Source organism: Lepisma saccharinum, chromosome 9 (genome assembly GCF_977018435.1).
Source record: "Lepisma saccharinum chromosome 9, izLepSacc3.1, whole genome shotgun sequence".
Taxonomy (NCBI): domain Eukaryota; kingdom Metazoa; phylum Arthropoda; class Insecta; order Zygentoma; family Lepismatidae; genus Lepisma; species Lepisma saccharinum.
The window spans coordinates 70,415,062-70,434,175 of record NC_139237.1 but is presented as its reverse complement, the minus strand read 5'-3'; the positions used below and the strand labels follow the sequence as shown (position 1 = coordinate 70,434,175).

General features: G+C 38.5%; 1 protein-coding gene across 1 annotated transcript in view; it reads left to right on the top strand.

Moving 5' to 3' along the window:
• The window catches only part of DAT (Sodium-dependent dopamine transporter), an 84,073-nt gene that overhangs the window by 55,476 nt on the left and 9,483 nt on the right, over positions 1-19,114 (top strand). The gene's annotated exons all lie outside the window — the stretch shown is intronic.

Sequence of the window (19,114 nt, the reverse complement as noted above, 5' to 3'; positions counted from 1 at the left end):
GCTTATCAAGCTGTGTAAAAACTAATATCCCTTCTTCTGAATTTTCCCCTCTATTGAGTTAAAAAAAATGCTACGACTTAATCTGTTAGAATTCTATTTCTTCTTCGATCTTTCGTAATCTTTGCATTACTGTTAAGTTAAATAATTATTTAATTTATTATAATAGGTTCAAACGTGCAAACATGATATTCGGTAAACTCGAATATATCAATTTCTTATCACGTTGGCTGTTATGTACGTAATTCATCATTTATACTCACATTACTAGTAGAGCAAATTTCTGACCTATCGCCCCTCCACTTTAGTAGTAGTATTTGTGGTATTATAAACCCGAGAAAGGAAGAGCCCCCCTCCAGCAGATTTGCTTACACTTAAACCTAGCTCAACATGAGCATATGAGTTTTTTGCTCAAGTGTAGCACCCTCTCTAATCCAAGATTTTTGTAAAAAAGCCCTCATGGATTCCATGAGAAAGGAAGAGCCCCCTCAGATTGATGTGCCTATACTTACAAAAGATACTTCTGTGAGATTATTGTCCATAATACTGTCAAAAATATGCCCCTCTTGATATTTTTTTGGCCACACATAAAACTAGGCCAAGACACACATACACACCCACACCCACACCCACCCACATACACACCCACACCCACCCACACCCACCCACATACACACCCACCCACATACACACACACTCACATACACACACACCCACACCCACCCGCATTGACCTTGACCTTGACCCTGACCTTGACCTTGACCTTGACCCTGACCTTGACCTTGACCTTGACCTTGACCTTGACCTTGACCACACCCACACACACCCACACCCACACCTACCCACATACACCCACACACACCCACACCCACCCACACATACATATTTACTTCCGGTCCACTTCCGGTCCACTTCCGGTCCACTTCCGGTTTACTTCCGGTCTACTTCCGGTTTACTTCCGGTCCACTTCCGGTCCACTTCCGGTTTACTTCCGGTCCACTTCCGGTTTGCCTACTTCCGGTCCACTTCCGGTTTGCCTACTTCCGGTCCACTTCCGGTCCACTTGTGGCCTATTTCTGTATTGCATCATGCTGTGCAACATCCAATAAATTATTAGATACGTGTTGTTTTCTGATTGGTTGCTTATGACGTAATGTGATTATGTGTTATATTCTGATTGGCTTATTGTTTCAGATGTGTTGTTTTCTGATTGGTTGCTTATGACGTAATGTGATGATGTGTTATATTCTGATTGGCTTATTGTTTCCGTGCTTAGGGTATATAAAGAGATTTTGCATTGCATATCAGCCAGTATTGTAAGAGCTGTTGAAGAGTAAGGTTGTATTGTTCCAGTGCTGCTTATATTTTTTAATTGCAGATTTGTATAAATTGAATTAGAAATCATACTGCTGAACCCAACTGATCTAGTATAGAGTTTTGATTTGAACCCCAAGAAATTGTATATAAATACCAAAGCCAAAAATATTGACACACATACATACATACACACATACACACACATACACAAAGCACAGTGCTGAACCCAACTTACATTTTTTTATTCAGTATAAAGTTTTGAATTGAAACCCAGAAAATTGTATATAATAAACAACAACAAAATGCCTAATCAAAAATATTGTAATCAATGCAATAAAAATATATTTAGCTCTAATTGGGCTAGACACCAAAAGATTTGTGACCCAGACAAATACAGAACCCCCACAAAAATATGCCCCAAATGCCATAGAAAATACAGCATGGAATATTTCACATATAAACATAAATATACTTGCTCTGCACAGTCATCAACATTGCCCCCACAACCATCCACTTCTGGTCTGAAAAGGAAGCATGAAGCACCTGTTAATGCCAGAGCAGCAAAGCAGCCACGCTATGAACCCATCCATAGCAGTTTTAATGCCCAACTTAGGGATTACCGGTTTGTATCAGAGCCAAGATGTGGCATTGAGAATTTTTTGAACAGTATAAATTCTGATCTGCAGGCAATTCTAAATGCACAAAATGGCTCTTATAAGCTCTCTCTCAAATTGTTTGTGCAATATAAGAAACCAAACGGCACAAAATTTACACAGCCCCACATAACAGAAACTGTACCGGTATATTCAAATGCAAATTCAGACACAATAATAAGCAAGTTGATGGATCAATTGAATATTAAACACTCTGAATTTGCGGCAAAAGAGTCTGGATGGAGCCTATGCGGCTCTTCACACAGGCTATATGTTAATATTTCTGAATTCAGCCCATTACAAGGTTCTACATATTTGCCATTACCTGATAATATTAAAAACAGAAGAGCCGTGGTTAATATTGAAAATACCGACCAGAAATGCTTTTTGTGGTGTATTTTAGCTGCTTTGTATCCAGTTTCAAGGCATCCTGAGCGAATAAGTTATTATAAACAACATGAGCACGATTTTGATGAAGCAATGGAGGGTTTGGAATATCCAATGTCTGTTCAGAATATTGATAAATTTGAGAAAAAGGCCCGGGATATCAATGGCAAACAATTATCTATTAATGTATATATTTATTCCACTGGCCGTGGCAATTGCTTGATAGCACCTCTCAGAATTAGTACATTTGTTGATGATTCTACTGTTCCGATTGATCTGCTCTTAATTGAAGAGGATGGCACAAATCATTACACTCTGATACATAATCTTCTAGCTTTAGTGAGAACACAACTAGATAAATCCAATAGAATATTCAGAATATGCAGAAGATGTTTAACTGTAATTGATGGTAGAAAAATGGTGAATGGTGTTTGTAAAGAGAATGCAGAAATTGCTAAAAACAAGTTAATTGAGCATCTGAAATACTGTGGCAATCATAAACCTGTTCATATGGTGATGCCAATACCAAGTGAAAATGCCAAATTCAATAAGTTTGAAGCCTTGTTGGAACACCCAGCATATATTGTCTGTGATTTTGAATCAATCCTCAAATCTCTTGCATCCTGCAATCCGGATCCTGAAGAATCTTCTATTACACCATACCAGCTACATGAACCTTCCAGCTTTTGTTATGTGGTTGTACAGGATGGTGTTGCTAGTAAAGAATATTCATACATGGGGCCAGATGCCATCAAAATATTTGCACATAAAATAGAAAATGAGTGCCGTGACATAGCATCTAACATCTTATTAAAATCAAAACCCATGCTGCCTTTAACAGAGGATCAGATTGAAGATTTCAACAATGCAGAAAAATGCCCGGTATGTAAATCTGAATTTTCAAATACAAATATCAAGGTGCATCACCATTCTCATACAGATGGTCGATATAAACAGGTCCTGTGTAATAGCTGTAATATTAAGATCAAGAGACCAAGATTTGTCCCCATATTTTGCCATGGAGCATCCAATTATGATTTCCATCATTTGATCAGGTACGAGGGGTTTGAGAAGCAGAATTTAAATATTTTAGCTGAAAATGATGAAAAATATATATCTATTAGCAAAATAATTAAAGTTAATGGATTTTCTATTCAAATAAGATTTCTTGATTCTTACAGATTTTTATCTGCTAGCCTGGATACACTGGCCACTCAATTACCTGATGGTGAATTCAAAATCACACGTGCATTGTTTCCAAATCAGGACCTGAAATTAATTAGGCGGAAGGGTGTATATCCATATGATTATGTTACAGATTTTTCTAAATTTAATGAGTGTTCCCTGCCTCCACAACATGAGTTTTACAGCAAAATCAGAGGTTCTGGAATCACAGATGAAGATTATCACCATGCCCAATTGGTGTGGGACAATTTAAAATGCAAGAGATTTGGTGATTATCACATGGCATATTTGAAACTTGATGTGACCATCTCAGCAGATATAATGCAGACATTCAGAAAATCTTCTATGCAAAATTATGGACTGGACCCAGTGTATTTTTTCAGTGCCCCGGGCCTAGCATGGTCTGCAATGTTTTTAAACACCAAAAAGCAATTGGATCTGATCCAGGATCAAGATATGTATCTGTTTATGGAGGAAAATATAAAAGGAGGTATGGTGCAATGTTCTCAGAGATATGCCAGAGCAAATAACAAATATATGCCTGATTATGATCCAGCACGGCCATCAAATTATATATTGTATGTAGATGCCAACAGCCTCTATGGTCATGCGATGATGCAAAAACTGCCATATGCAGGGCTTGAGTGGGTCGAAGATTTCAATATTGAGGATCTTCAGGACTTTGATGACAGTGACTATGGCCTCTTCTTAGAGGTTGATCTGACAATTCCAGATGATTTACATAACAAATTTTCTGATCTGCCCCCAATTCCCGAGGTTCAGTGCTCACCTGGCTCTAAACAGAAGAAGCTCATGATGACACTGGAGGCAAAACAGGGCTATGTCACATATTACAAGAACCTCCAGTTCCTGATGCATCATGGTGTTCAAGTAACCAAACTTGGAAAAGTTTTGAGGTTCAGGCACTCAGAATGGTTGAAACCATATATTGATACAAACACGGAGCTTCGAACATCTGCAAAGAGCGAATTTGATAAGGGCTTGTTTAAATTGATGGTAAATTCTGTATATGGCAAAACAATTGAAAATGTCAGAAAACATACCAATGTTAAAATAATTACTGACCCCAGCCTGAGCAAAAAATTGGTTGCAAAGCCTAATTTCAATTACAGAAGAATTTATGATGAAGATATGGCACTTTTCAACATGAAAAAAACAAGGATTAAGTTTGATAAACCTATTTATGTAGGGGCTGCAATATTGGAATTGTCCAAATTACATATGTTAATGTTGTATTATGATGTGTTGAAACCTTTTATGGTGATAATGTAAAACTGATGTACATGGATACGGATAGTTTTATTCTTGATATTAAAACAGAAGATGTTTATCAAGATATGTCACAGCCTGAATTGTTCAAATACTTTGATACCAGTGAATTGCCAAGCCATTTGAATATTCAACCCCACAACAAAAAAGTGCCCGGCAAGTTAAAAGATGAGACACTTGGTGATGTTATTGTGGAATTTGCTGGGTTAAGTGCCAAGATGTACAGTTTTAAAACATGTAATGCTGTTGTCAAAAAGGCCAAGGGCATTGGCAAAGTAGCTGTGGAAAAAGAGCTCCAATTTGAAGATTATAAAAATTGCCTCAAATCCCAGAGTTTAATCAGAACATCAGAATCCAGAATTCAGAGTGTGGATCACTTATTGACTTCAAATGTTGTAAGAAAAGTGGCTCTGGACCCACATGATGATAAGAGATGCATTTTATCATGTAACATACATACTTTACCATTGGGGCATTGTGATTTGAAAAATGGCAATCAATGCCCAATTACAGAGCATGATTTGAAATAAATAAACATGCCTATGAACTTATTTGGGTTCAAAAAACAGGGTATTATGGACCTGCCAACCCCACAACCCTCTTCTGATATGCTGTATAAACTGAGTGGCTTGTTAATTATTCATCTGAACAGCATACTTACAGATGTTGATGATGAAACAGGCAAAATATTGTACATATTTAACAATAATTTAAATTATTACCAATTACCTGTAGGTGGGCAATTGCAATTTATTACAACCCCTGAGGGTGATGTCAAGATTTCAGTAGGGAGAAATATTTACAGAATTAAGCACTCAAACATGATTTCTGGCACTGTTTATACTGTTTCTGCTGGTGACTGCTTATATATTGAGGTCCCTGGATCTTATGATAAGCTTATACCTTTTTTTATAGAATTAAGAATCAGATACTCTATAATAAATAACTACTAAACAAAATGCCTAATGATATTTTTGGCCATACAAGACATGAAGATCACAGTGATGAGATTCTGATGCTTGATGTCAGAGTCAAGAAATTAAGAAGTGATTTACAAGCTTTACAAACTACACTCAATGCCAGTCTTCAATTGGAAATTACAAATTTGCAATCACAATGCATGGACCCTCTTCTTAAAATTGATTCTGAACTTAAATTGTTGCTTCAGAAATATACTGATCTGGCGACATTGGATAATTTTCAAAGTTTGGAAGAGGCTGTTGCAGCTCTTCAAGCCAAATTTAAGACCCAGGCCACCAACTCTGAGCAATTGAAACAGCAATTGGAAGAGCAAATAAATAATGTCCAGGCACAGCTCCAAACAATTGTCAAAAGCATAAAATCACAAGAAGATTTTGATCTAGTGATTTCCACTCTAAAAGAACAGATTCAGTCACTCCAGATACCTAATCTGGATCCTCTGAACAATGCCATAGCCGAGGTTAAAGAAAAAATTGAGACACTTGAAAATTTTATGAACAATTTGCCATCTTCTGATGCTTTAAGTGCAATAACTCGGAGTGTAGCAAACATCAAGCTGCAACTTGAAACATATGAAGATTTTGGAAAAATTCAAAGTTCCATAACCCATCTTGAAGGTACAATAGCAGCAGTGCAAAGTGATTTGGCAAATGTACTAGAATCCAGATTGCCTGGGATTGTAGATACCCTTGTTAGTGTCCAGCAACAAATCACAAAGCTTGAAAACCTCAACACTGAATCTGAACTGTCTCATTTTCATCACTTGATAGATGATATCCAAACAAAACTTGAAATTTTACAACAATACACACCCTCTCAGGCAGATATAACCCTGCTCCAAAATGCTATGCAAAATGTGGCCGATGCTTCTGAATTACACAATGTAAAATTGGCACTTGAATCTTTGCAGAATACTGTATCAAATCTTCCTACATCACAGGAACTTAAAAATATTAAGAGAGCAGTGAATAGGATATTGAAATCAGAAGATATCAAGAATATCCAGGCAGAGATCAAACATCTCACTCAGACAGTGACCACTCTTCCAACCAATCAACATATTAATGAACTGCATGCCCTGTTTGAGGATATCAGAAGACAGGTCCATGATCTTACTGCTCAAAATTCAAAATTGGCAGTTGTTGAAAATTTGTAACAAATTGTAGCTAATATCAAGCAACAGCTAGGGACCATGGAATCCAATCAAGCAAATGCTCTGTCTGTTTTTGCCACCCAGCTTCAAGATATTGTGCAACAATACAAAAAACTTGCTGTTGACATAAGAATCAAGCCGGGGCACGATGAGATTGTTAGGACTATCAATGAGCACCTTGAATCTGTAACAAGCAGATTGCTCACAGCAGAAAAGGAAATAACAGGCATAATCGAGAATCCAAAACATTCAGTAATTCTTGAATTGTACAGCATCCCCAACAAAGAATATGATTCTCCATTTACACCAGGTGGCAAAATATATATGATGTCCCCTGCACAATTTTATTACCAATTTTTTGTTGGGGGCACATTGAGACCAATCAAGATCAAATATTGGCTTCAACCACAGGCACACCACTACCCCACCTTATCAATAACAAATGCTAACAACAAAGTGAAAATCACCAGTGTAGAATTGGAGGATTTTACAGATCCCAATACATTGGAAACAGCCTATACTGAAGATGATGGCACTCTGGAATTTAAAATACAGATAGGGGACAAATTATATTTAGAAAATCCTGCAGTATCAGCTGCTGAACACCCCATAGTTGCAATATTCTTGTTTACATATTATGTCTAGAAAACTTATTGTTGATGAATTACACAGACAAGCCCGACATAATTTTAAGAGACTCCCAGTAGTCACAAAGGGCATAGATGATTTATGGCAAAGCGACTTGATTGAAATGTCAAGTGGACAGTTAAAAAACTTAGACAAAATCAACAAGGGCTACAAGTATCTACTCACTGTAATAGACACATTTTCAAAATTTGCCTGGGCTGTGCCACTCAAATCCAAGACTGGGACATGTGTTACAGAAGCCCTCAGGACAATCATCAATCAGAGTGGAAGATCCCCGCGCTATTTGCAAACAGATAATGGCAAAGAATTTTATAATTCAGTGTTTCAACAATTTATTAAAAGCCAGGCCATAAAACATTATTCGAGTTACAGTGATCTCAAAGCCTCAATTGTAGAGAGATTCAACAGAACCTTAAAAAATCTTATGTATAAACAATTTACACTGCAGGGTAATTATAAATGGATTAATATTCTTCCAGAACTTCTACAAAAATATAACAACTTGGTCCATTCCACAATCAACATGAAACCCTCTGAAGTAATGAGCTCATCTGATGAGCAAAAATTGATCAGCACTGTTTATTATCCTAAATATCAGCCAACAACAAGAAAGGCCAAATACAGGGTGGGTGATCAAGTAAGAATCAGCAAATATAAGCACTTATTCAAGAGAGGCTTTACAAGAAACTGGAGCACTGAATTATTTACAGTGGTTCAGGTTAAACCTGGGACCCTTAACACATATATAATAAAGGATCACCGAGGAGAAATTCTCAAAGGCAGGTTCTATGAACAAGAGCTCAGCAAAACTAAACAGCCTGACACATATCTCATAGAAAAAATCATCCGCAGAAAAGGCAACAAATTACTTGTCAAATGGCTGGGACTTCCAGAACACAGCTGGATCGATGCAAACAAAGTGATAATATGAACACCTGGGATGTTATAAAAAGGCTGCCAGAACCTGAACAGCAGAATAAGAGAAATGGCAACTTACTACCTGATAATATTAGGTGTCTTATTGTTGGGCCATCTGCTTGTGGTAAAACTACACTAATGGTTGATAATTTTTTATTGGCACCCAACTGGTTAGACTGGAAAAACAGGCACTTGTATATCTTCTCTAAGAGCTTGGAACAATTAAAATATCAGCAGCTGATGAAGCTATATGATGGATTGGATATTGCCACTTTTGAACCAGATGTTAAGCCACTTGATGACTGTCTCGATAATTCTGTTGTTGTGTTTGATGACATTATATTGGATAATCAAAACAAGGTTAGGAATTTCTTCACACAGGGCCGGCACAAAAACATTGATTGCTTCTACCTGGCACAGACTTTTTCAAAAATACCCAAGCAGCTGATCCGAGACAATAGCAATTTTATATGTATATTTCATCAAGACCATACCAACCTCAAACACATACATGATGAATATGTAGGTGGGGACCTGAGCTACAATGATTTTTCCAAGTTTTGCAGCAGGTGCTGGAACCAGGACAGTTATGGGTTTGTCACAATTGATATGACAAGAACACCCAACAGTGGCAAATACAGAAATAAAATCAACAATTTTCTAGACGTAGAGACGTATATAAATAAACATGAAAAGGCCAATCATTGATGATCTTAAGTTAAGAGATTATCTTGTAAAAAGATTTAAGGGATGGAAATCAGAGAACCGTGGAATTTATGAAAAACACAAACAAACAGAACAACCTGTAATTGATGCTATTAATAATTTAGGTAAGAATATCAAAACTGTTACAGAGCAAAATCAAAATTTGCTCACAGAGCTTGTACCTGTAGCTGCAAGGAACATATTAGATTATCCATTCACTCCACTTTCAAGTATTCATAGTCCTATTGCTCCTAGAAGAATTGAGGCTAGTCAGGATCCTATTGAATTGGGTCTTCTTGCTCAAAAATATTTAACCACACCTAAAGACAATAAAGATGAGGTGTTTGGCTTATATGCTGACACAGAGCTTGATGGCAGCATCATACATAGAATTGGCAATTTCAGAGTAACATTTATGGGAGATGATATAATTGTATATTCAGAATCTCGACTTGGAGAAAAAGGTGCTTTTGTTAAGTACTCCGGAACACCTGGATTGTGGGAATTGATGACTAGGAAAAGGCCTGGCAGCTATACAGATCAAGATTATGAGGATTACAAAGAAATATTAATAAAATCAGATGCTCTATACCAGAACAATGATCCCACACAAAAAAGAGTCAAGTCGAGCAGTGGGGCAAAATACAATAATTTAATCAAGCCCATATGGTCACAAATCAAGACTGGCAGTGGAATCAAACAATACAACACCCTGCCTAAAGAATTTGTGTGGGTTGATGATGTCAGGAAACTTGTAGATAGGTTATTGGTGATAGCTGGGGAGGAAAATGCTGGGAACCACAATTTTTACAATGAAAAGGTTGGAATTATGGACATGATAAGCACAAAATTGTCTAATTTTATAGTGAATGATCCTAAGGGCATTGGATATCTCATAAAAATTATTAATACTCTACCACCTAAATTTTGGAATATTTCTGAGGGTCGGGGCCTTGTTAATGACATTATAAACAAGCTGCCATTTGAACTGCATATTCCAGGCTATCAGTATTGTGGTCCAGGCACAAAATTGGACCATAGATTAAACAGAGGTGATCCTGGTGTTAATCCCCTAGATGCTGCTTGTAGAGACCATGATATTGCATACAACACACATTCTGATCTTGACAAGAGACATGTTGCAGACAAGAAATTAGAAGAGGCTGCATTTGGCAGATTTGTAAGCAAAGATGCTTCTTTGAGTGAAAAAATAGCAGCATTGGGAACCACCATAGCTATGAGCACCAAACAAAAACTGGGGTGGGGGTTGTAAATATGTATATAATAAACCTACAATGAAGGCCAAGGGTGTTATGTATCAGATACCTTATGCAGGTCTTAAATCTCTTAAAACTATTGACAGTCTTTTGACCAAAAAGCAGCGCAAGAAAAAAAATTCTTGTATTGCCAAGGGGCATGGTATGAAATTGTTGCTTAGTACCCCCCAATTAAAAAAATTACAGCAATCAAGAAAAAAATCACATGTGGGGGGATTCATATTTACCATCCCTGCCATCTTAGCTGCTCTCGGGGCTGTGGGGAGCTTGGCGGGGGGATCAGCTGCCATAGCAAAAACAGTAATAGATGCCAAGAAGAATAGGGCAGAATTAGATGAGCAGAAGCGCCATAACCTGGCAATGGAGAAACAAGGCAAAGGTATTAAGAGAGCCATGAATAAGTTTAAAAAAACAAGAGCCGCTTACAAACCAAGATATTGAAGCTTTAATCAAGCCATTGGGCATCAAACATTTTAGAGGTGTGTACATGTCTGATTCTTTACCAGAACAACCACTCAACAAAGAGTGTGGCATTGTTAATTTGGATGAGTACAAAAATCAGGGCACTCACTGGATTTGTTATCTTAAATATTTAAAAAATGAGGCATTTGTATTTGATTCATTTGGAGGTGTTCCACCTGAAAATTTAATAAAATATCTAAATTCATCTAATCTTTATTACAATAATGCCCGTGTTCAAAATTTCAAAGATGTTAATTGCGGACATTTGTGTTTATCTGTTCTTAGATATATGTCTCAAATAAATAAACCATCAATTGAAGATTTTCAAAAAGCCTTGTGGTATCTGAAACATCATGGGGGTATTCCATCTCACCAGCCAAAATTCAATATTGAAACTCAAATTGCATGATGACATAGTGTATCCCAAAACAATAGCTCTCAGGGCATTTTATGGCATGTACCTGATCCCCAATATTACACACCACAACAATACAATTGCAGTTGGGGATGAAAAAATTGTCATCACTCCAGGGCAATATAATCTATCCACTCTAAATGCTCAATTACCCAGAGGTGTAGTGTTAAGTCAAAATTCTGTCACTCACAGAGTAGAAATTGTATCTGCCACAGAAACAGTGGATCTGGGTACTATAGGAGAGCTGTTGGGATTTGAGAACAACACAAAACTTGAACCAGGCATCAAACACACTGCTATGAATATACCCAAATTCTTAGCCATAGAGACTCTGAATATTCACTGTAATGTGGCTGAGGGTATGATCACCAAATCAAATGGCATAGGCACTCACAAACAAACTGGGATCATTGCAACATTCAAACCTAATTCTGAATTTATGGAGCCAATCATCTACACTCCATCACCAACATTATATTTTCCTGTGTGCCATAATAGAATAGATTACATTGAATTGATGGTCACTAATGAAAAAGAAGAATTAGTTGATTTTGCTGGAGCCACAACAACTGCAATCATAGAGATTAACATTTAAATAAAAATACATACAATGGAAAATATTGAGAGTTATGAGCTACAATCATTCCCCCCAAACAGGAGGACATTTGCAAATTTAAATCAACCCAACACAGAAATCGAGGTTGATCTTGATGTAGGGGATGGATTTATACACCCCCACAGAGCAGATCTATACATCAAATTTGATGTTGTAAAGCTCGATGGAACAGCTTATCCGGCAAATTCAAATATAAGACTTGTAGACAATTTTGTGCCTCATCTGTTCTCTGAAATTGAGATCAGAAAGCATGGCGTTGTTATAAACAGAGTGGATTATCCCGGCATTACCTCCACAGCTTTGGCCACACTGAAATTATCCAAAACCGAGGCTTCATACTACAAAATAGGCGGATTTGAAGCTGGTGATAAGATATTATCTAAGAACCACACTGTGCTGTTCCCCATGCGCCTCTTGCCAGGATTCTTCTCAGATTACAAAGAAATTATGTGGAAGGGTGGGTTAAGAATCACATTTAGAAGAGCTGCAAATGATAACAATGCTTTGATGAGGTACAGTACAATAAACCCCACAGGAGAAGCTCTGCCTGATACCCTACCAGATGCAGGCAAATGCATTATTCAGACCATGGAGCTAAGAATCCCTGTTGTTGAGTATGAAGCCAGTTATGGTCTTAAATACAAAGCTGATATAATAAAAAATCCACAAATTCCTCTACAATTTTATACATATCAATGTGTACAGAAGCCCGCATCTGGTACATATTATGAGTTTGATGCTACAAATTCATTCTCCAGTATACAATATGACATGCCTGATTTTGTGGTAGTACTGTTTCAGACTGGGAGACACAATAATCAGGAAAAAAATTCAAGTAAATTTGATAACTGCAACATCAAGAACATATATCTTAAAAATGGCAGAAATGAGGTATTTCCTAGAGAAAATTACAATTTAGACATGTCCAAGGATGACTTCCTCAAATTATATGAAGCTTTTTCGGCTTTCAAGAGGGTCACCACAGGCAATACTGACATGTACTACACACCAGATGAATTCAAAGCACAGAGACCCATGTTTGTAATCAATGCTTCAAAAAGAAGACAGGTTGTGGTGAATGACAGAACAAATATTAAAATTATCTGTGAATTCCATGAAGCATTACCTAATGACACCATATGTAGTGTTATTCTCATAGGAGAAAAATCATATGTTTATGATGTAAGAAATGAGAGAGTCACGGAGCAATTCTAGAGACCCTCTAGAATTGCATTGTTTTAATATTTGGATAAACAAATTGAAGCTGGTATCCAATTGAACTTAAACCAGAAGTAACTATGTGTGTGTGTGTGTGTGTGCATGTGTATGTATGTATGTGGGTGTGTATGTGGGTGGGTGTGGGTGTGTATGTGGGTGGGTGTGGGTGTGGGTGTGTATGTGGGTGGGTGTGGTCAAGGTCAAGGTCAAGGTCAAGGTCAAGGTCAAGGTCAAGGTCAAGGTCAAGGTCGGGGTCAAGGTCAAGGTCAAGGTCAAGGTCAATGCGGGTGGGTGTGGGTGTGTGTGTATGTGAGTGTGTGTGTATGTGGGTGGGTGTGTATGTGGGTGGGTGTGGGTGGGTGTGGGTGTGTATGTGGGTGGGTGTGGGTGTGGGTGTGTATGTGTGTCTTGGCCTAGTTTTATGTGTGGCCAAAAAAATATCAAGAGGGGCATATTTTTGACAGTATTATGGACAATAATCTCACAGAAGTATCTTTTGTAAGTATAGGCACATCAATCTGAGGGGGCTCTTCCTTTCTCATGGAATCCATGAGGGCTTTTTTACAAAAATCTTGGATTAGAGAGGGTGCTACACTTGAGCAAAAAACTCATATGCTCATGTTGAGCTAGGTTTAAGTGTAAGCAAATCTGCTGGAGGGGGGCTCTTCCTTTCTCGGGTTTATAATACCACAAATACTACTACTCACTTTGGTTTACCACGAGCCGCCACTGCTCACAATCAGAGCACCGTAACTTTCCAACAGCCAATCAGAGAGCAAGAAATGAACCCGCATTCAATCGTTGACTGGAAAAAGAAAAAGCGCCACCCGGTCATTAGGTAAAACTATTTTGTGTAATTTGTTTGAAGTGAAGAGTGAAAATGTAGACGACTCTGGTGAAGGATAAATTCAGGGAGCATGAACAGCAGCTATTACATACGTTCATCTTATTTATAAGAAGAAGTCTTAAGTAGCGGCAAGTATTTAGGAGATTCTCTTCTCTGGACTTTAGAGTGTTTCTTCACAGGGGAGCTTCTTTATCTGTAACTTCGTTTCCGCTGTTGCGACCTCCATTTTATACAGAAATCTGTAACTTTGATGTGATTATGCAAATTCCCTCCGCATCTGCGTCATAGGTTAACAGCTCCCAAGTCTTGGGAACGAAGGGGAGTTTTATTGTTTCGGCCGGGGAGTGGAATGTGCGCTAGGCACTATGATTGAATATTGTCCATCTTTTCTTGGATGATATAAATATCTGTATCAACAAACGTAGTATAGAGTGTGTAGTAAGGGATGATTTCAGTAGCAGCCAATTAACACTTCAAGCGATATTTTAAAAGATATAGAAAAATGTAGTATTTGTGTGATATTAATATCCCTCCTAGCCAGCGGCGGCGTCAGGATTAATCATCTAGGGGTGCTGAGGGGGTGCGGAATGAAATTTAGGGAGTTCGACGTTGAAAATAAAGAAAACATGAAATATGCATGTTTTAGTCCCTAAATCAAATATCAATCAACTTTTAGTAGGCATCTATGATAATATGCTAATGAAACTGAAGGGACTTGCTTCATTTTTGGGAGGACACAGGACGACTGGAGGATTTTATCCATGGAGAGGCAAGCAAGGCTAAGCATTCTTCCACGAACAGGGGTCGAGGTATATTTTAAACCCTAATAGCATTGCTCACTCTCTCTAAAAAAAGCCTTCAGTTTGAAGTTACCATGTTCCTGCAACGCTCTTTAAATGACCATGACTGAAATGTACAATTTTAGATTGAGATCCATTGTTTTAAGTCCATGTTATGCACATATGGGCTATAGTTTAAAGTGGAGTCAAACCCGGGGTCCCTCGATTACAAGGCACAACCAAGGTACAAAATTCAGTTATTAATCAAATGCCAAATACGTTGTAGATTTGACAACAACTACTGAGTGTTGTGTGTGTTGGGTAAAAGAAAGGTAACCTAAAGTTCTGCAATTTGAAAAAGAAAATAACACAATAAATACGAAATCATGTAGTCACTTTCATGTAATTATCAATTCACTTTTTTTGAACTGCTTCATTTTTCTGAAAATGTTCCGTTGCTTTGTTACCCCTCTTTTCATATGCGTTCGTTAAGAAAATTCCAGATCCAGCACAGGAGGCCATTTTACACTGAAATTGTCAACAATGAAAAAGCAAAATGATAATAGTAATAATAATAATAATTAAAAGTAACAAAATAACACAAAAATGAATAGCAAATTAACAAAAAATAAGTAAAAGATGGCACTACTTGATATTATTGATTACATAATACATAGCCTACCTTCCGTCTACCCAGATACTATGGTGTCAGGACAAAACGCTAAGTGCACAGCAACTTCTTAGTTAAAATTTCTTGGGCCGCACTTGAAAATGTCTGAAATGGTGCATTTACTAGAACAAATAGAACGACTTAACAAGGACCGTCACGATACAAACAATTTCCCAAGAACGACCTGATGATATCTTGAAAGCAACTGAAATTTATTCCAGTGCGACTTGAAGAAAAGAGGAAGAACAAGTAGGCGGACAAAAATACCGTGGACCAACAGTACAAAAGAAAACATACAACAACTAACGCTGAGCTGTAGGCTATACATTTATCGAAAAACACAGACTACTTGAAACATAAGAAGAAACAATTCTTTACAGCAATTCTGAAGAAATAAAGACAAGGGCCGCTGATCTTTGTAGACTGCCGACAATACAGGAAAATAAATGCTGAATCTCTTTGAGAGTAGGATTAAGGCTTGCCTGTTGTAAATAATAACAGCAGTCTCACTTCAGCACCTAACATTCGGCCCTTAATATGACAACGACATGACGTAATATGACACTGAAAGAGGTAATGTTTTCGGTACAATATAGGTTTCGGATAGAGGGTGCGGAAGAAAATCAACATAATTTACCTTTATTTAACACTGTTAAACTTTTGAAAAATGGACTGATTTTCAAACCCCCCCCCCACCCCGATTACCCGTGAGCCCCCCGTGGAGATCAATTCTGGCTACGGGCCTGCTGTCGCACCTTCCATCCCCTCCAACTCCACGTATGCTGCCAATTCGGACAACAGAATAAGCCAGAATGAAGTGGTGCTGTAGGTGACATCTGCTGCCGATTCGGACGCGGCCAAAGTCAATTTCTTGCAGGACAGCAGCATACTCTGTGAAGGATACCAAACTAGAAAGTCTGCTATCCGACGCTGAATATCTTAGGCCAGTTTTAATTCTTTTCAGAACATTTGAACGACCGCTCTCCACTGGCATTTGATGGTAGGAAGAAGGGTGTTGATTTCATCCGCCATTATGTGACAACTTTCACATTTCTCAGGACTGACCGAGTTTTCATTCTGTACTGTTACACCATACAAAACTACACTGACGGAGGTATTTAACGCCATCGACAACAGCAAATCGATAACATTGCTCTTAGCAGGTCTTTCGAGGTAACTGCACCTGACACGTAGAGCCATGGGCGTCCGGAAGGAGGGACAAGGGGGGCCGTCACCCCTTTGAAAAAGAAAGTCAACCAAAAAATTATATATTTAACACATATAATTTCATCTTAGCCACAATAATGTGTGTTAATTATTGCATGAACACCATAAATTCAAATTTAAGCAATGTTTTTTTAGGGAACAACACTATTTTGGGGGAAAATGTGCCTTGTTTGCCCCCCATCCCCTGGAAAATATCCTGCGGACGTCCATGCGTAGAGTCTTCGCGTCGTCGCCTTGTAATCCGTGGCGGAGTGGTTAGCACAGCGCGCTACGAAACCAGTGGTCTCAGATTCGAATCCCGGTTGGACATGCGTGTTATTTGTGACTGTCCTTTCATCAATTTCATCATTGATTGACTTGGTGTTTTAAGTCCACTTTATGCACAGTAAGGCTAATTGGGACTGGCCCTACAGTTTAAAGTGGAATCCGAACCACTATGTACCTCCACCGGGTATCGAACCCGGAACCCCTTGATTACAAGGCGACGACGTTATCACTGCGCCATCGGGGAGGCCTTACTTTCATCATGTCATCACTCATTATCATCTTCGTCATTAGCCAAAAGTGGCAGAAAAGCGAACTAAAATAATCCAAATCAATCATGCAGTTGTAATTAAGGGGGATCCCATTATAAACTGCAGGTGTAGTAAGTGGCGTGGCCCAGTATTTTCGAATGGAAGGGGTTACGTACACTTTTGTCTGGTAGTCAGCTTTGATTTTGCCATCTTTTCCTACCTTTGACGTTGTTTTTTTTAGGAATACCGAGTACAAAGGGGAGGGTTATAACCCCAACCCCCCCCCCCTTGGGCACACCACTGGGTCCAGTCCTAATTAGTCTATCCGCGCGTAAAGTGGACGTGAAACTCAACTCAGACAAACCGCTTGAGGATTTCGCTTCGGTCTGAAAGCTCCCAAACATTCGCTTAGACGCGGCGATATTTTGAATGCAAGTATAAAATCCGTAAAATGAAATTTTATCAAACGCTCTCGTCAATATGGCCTTCATTCCAGTTTTTATAAAGAAAGAAACGCAGAAGATTAATTTAAAACAGAGCGGATGGAAAGAGAAGAGCGCAGTTTCAGAATGTGCTCACCAGATGGCACCACAGGCCAGGACGATTATCTTCTAACCCCCAAAGGAAAGAAGAACATTTTAAAGGGGGATTCGAATGACGTGAAAGCTCTCTAGATTGTCCGATAAATCACACAGGGCGGATTCGGTCTCACGTGACTTTGTCTTCTTCTTCTTTAGATCCTTTTATCCCGGAGATACTTTCTCGTCATTTCTTTTTTTCTCTCTTGGGAGGCAGAAGGGAAGATTCGAGTGAGGTCTCTAGATTTGTCAATTGTATTCTAGAACCAGGAAAGGCTCTAAATCGTCAAACGTGGCAACGAGAGCGTGCTACATTGTCGTGCTAACGACACGAGGTTTGTAGTTTCTCTCCCCAAAGCCAGAACTTTACTGAAAAATCAATTATCACCTGTTAGATTCTCGACCTGTTGATTCTGAGCAGCCGACATTTACAGCCTGACTCAGTTCTTCGGAATTCAGATAAATGAAGCGCAGATTAAAATAGTACCACTACAGAACCAAGGTTTTAGATATGTGTAATACGGGAATATATGATAGAGCTATGGTTACAGCGCGTTTAATGTACGTACATCAGGCATAGTGTCAGGTGGACTTCATCGGTCATTATGAGCAGCGGCGAAGATATAGTACAAGCAATGCAAGCACTGCTTGCATAATTCGAATATCATTTAATGTACTTAATGTTCTAACCGTATTTAGTTTCCATCGCACTCGATTTCGCGAAAAAATGCGGCCGCAAACTCCCCCAGCAGCTCTGTAGCAAGCACCAGCCTCAATGCTTGCAGCCGCTCTGCGGGAAAATAAGGCCTCCGAAGGAGTCACATGGCGAAGCGTGAAATTCAGGTGGAACCCGTCCACAAAGCTTCTACAAAAAGCTGTGCTTTCCGAGCTTGCGTGATTCCCGAAAATAGCCGAGTTCAACCGAAAGCAGAAGGATTCATCTATGGGTACGTTGCCAGCAAAAACTAGTAACGAATATTTGTCTTCATGAACACGTAAACAAGATCGCAAATATAATAATAATTGTTAGTCATAAAATAACTAAAAGAAGTTATTATCACTGTTCTAAATTCCATATATATCATATTATATTACAAATTATTTTAGATTTCGCGAAATGTAAAACGCGTAAAAAAGTTGACATTGGGAGTTGGGGCAGTGGAATTTCTGCACCCCCGTGAAGAGTTTTCTCAGGGAGGGAGGGAAGATTGGACGGACCTTGGTCCTGCACCCTGCTTCCTGGTCGGTCCAGCTCAAATTACGCCAGAAGTGTTGA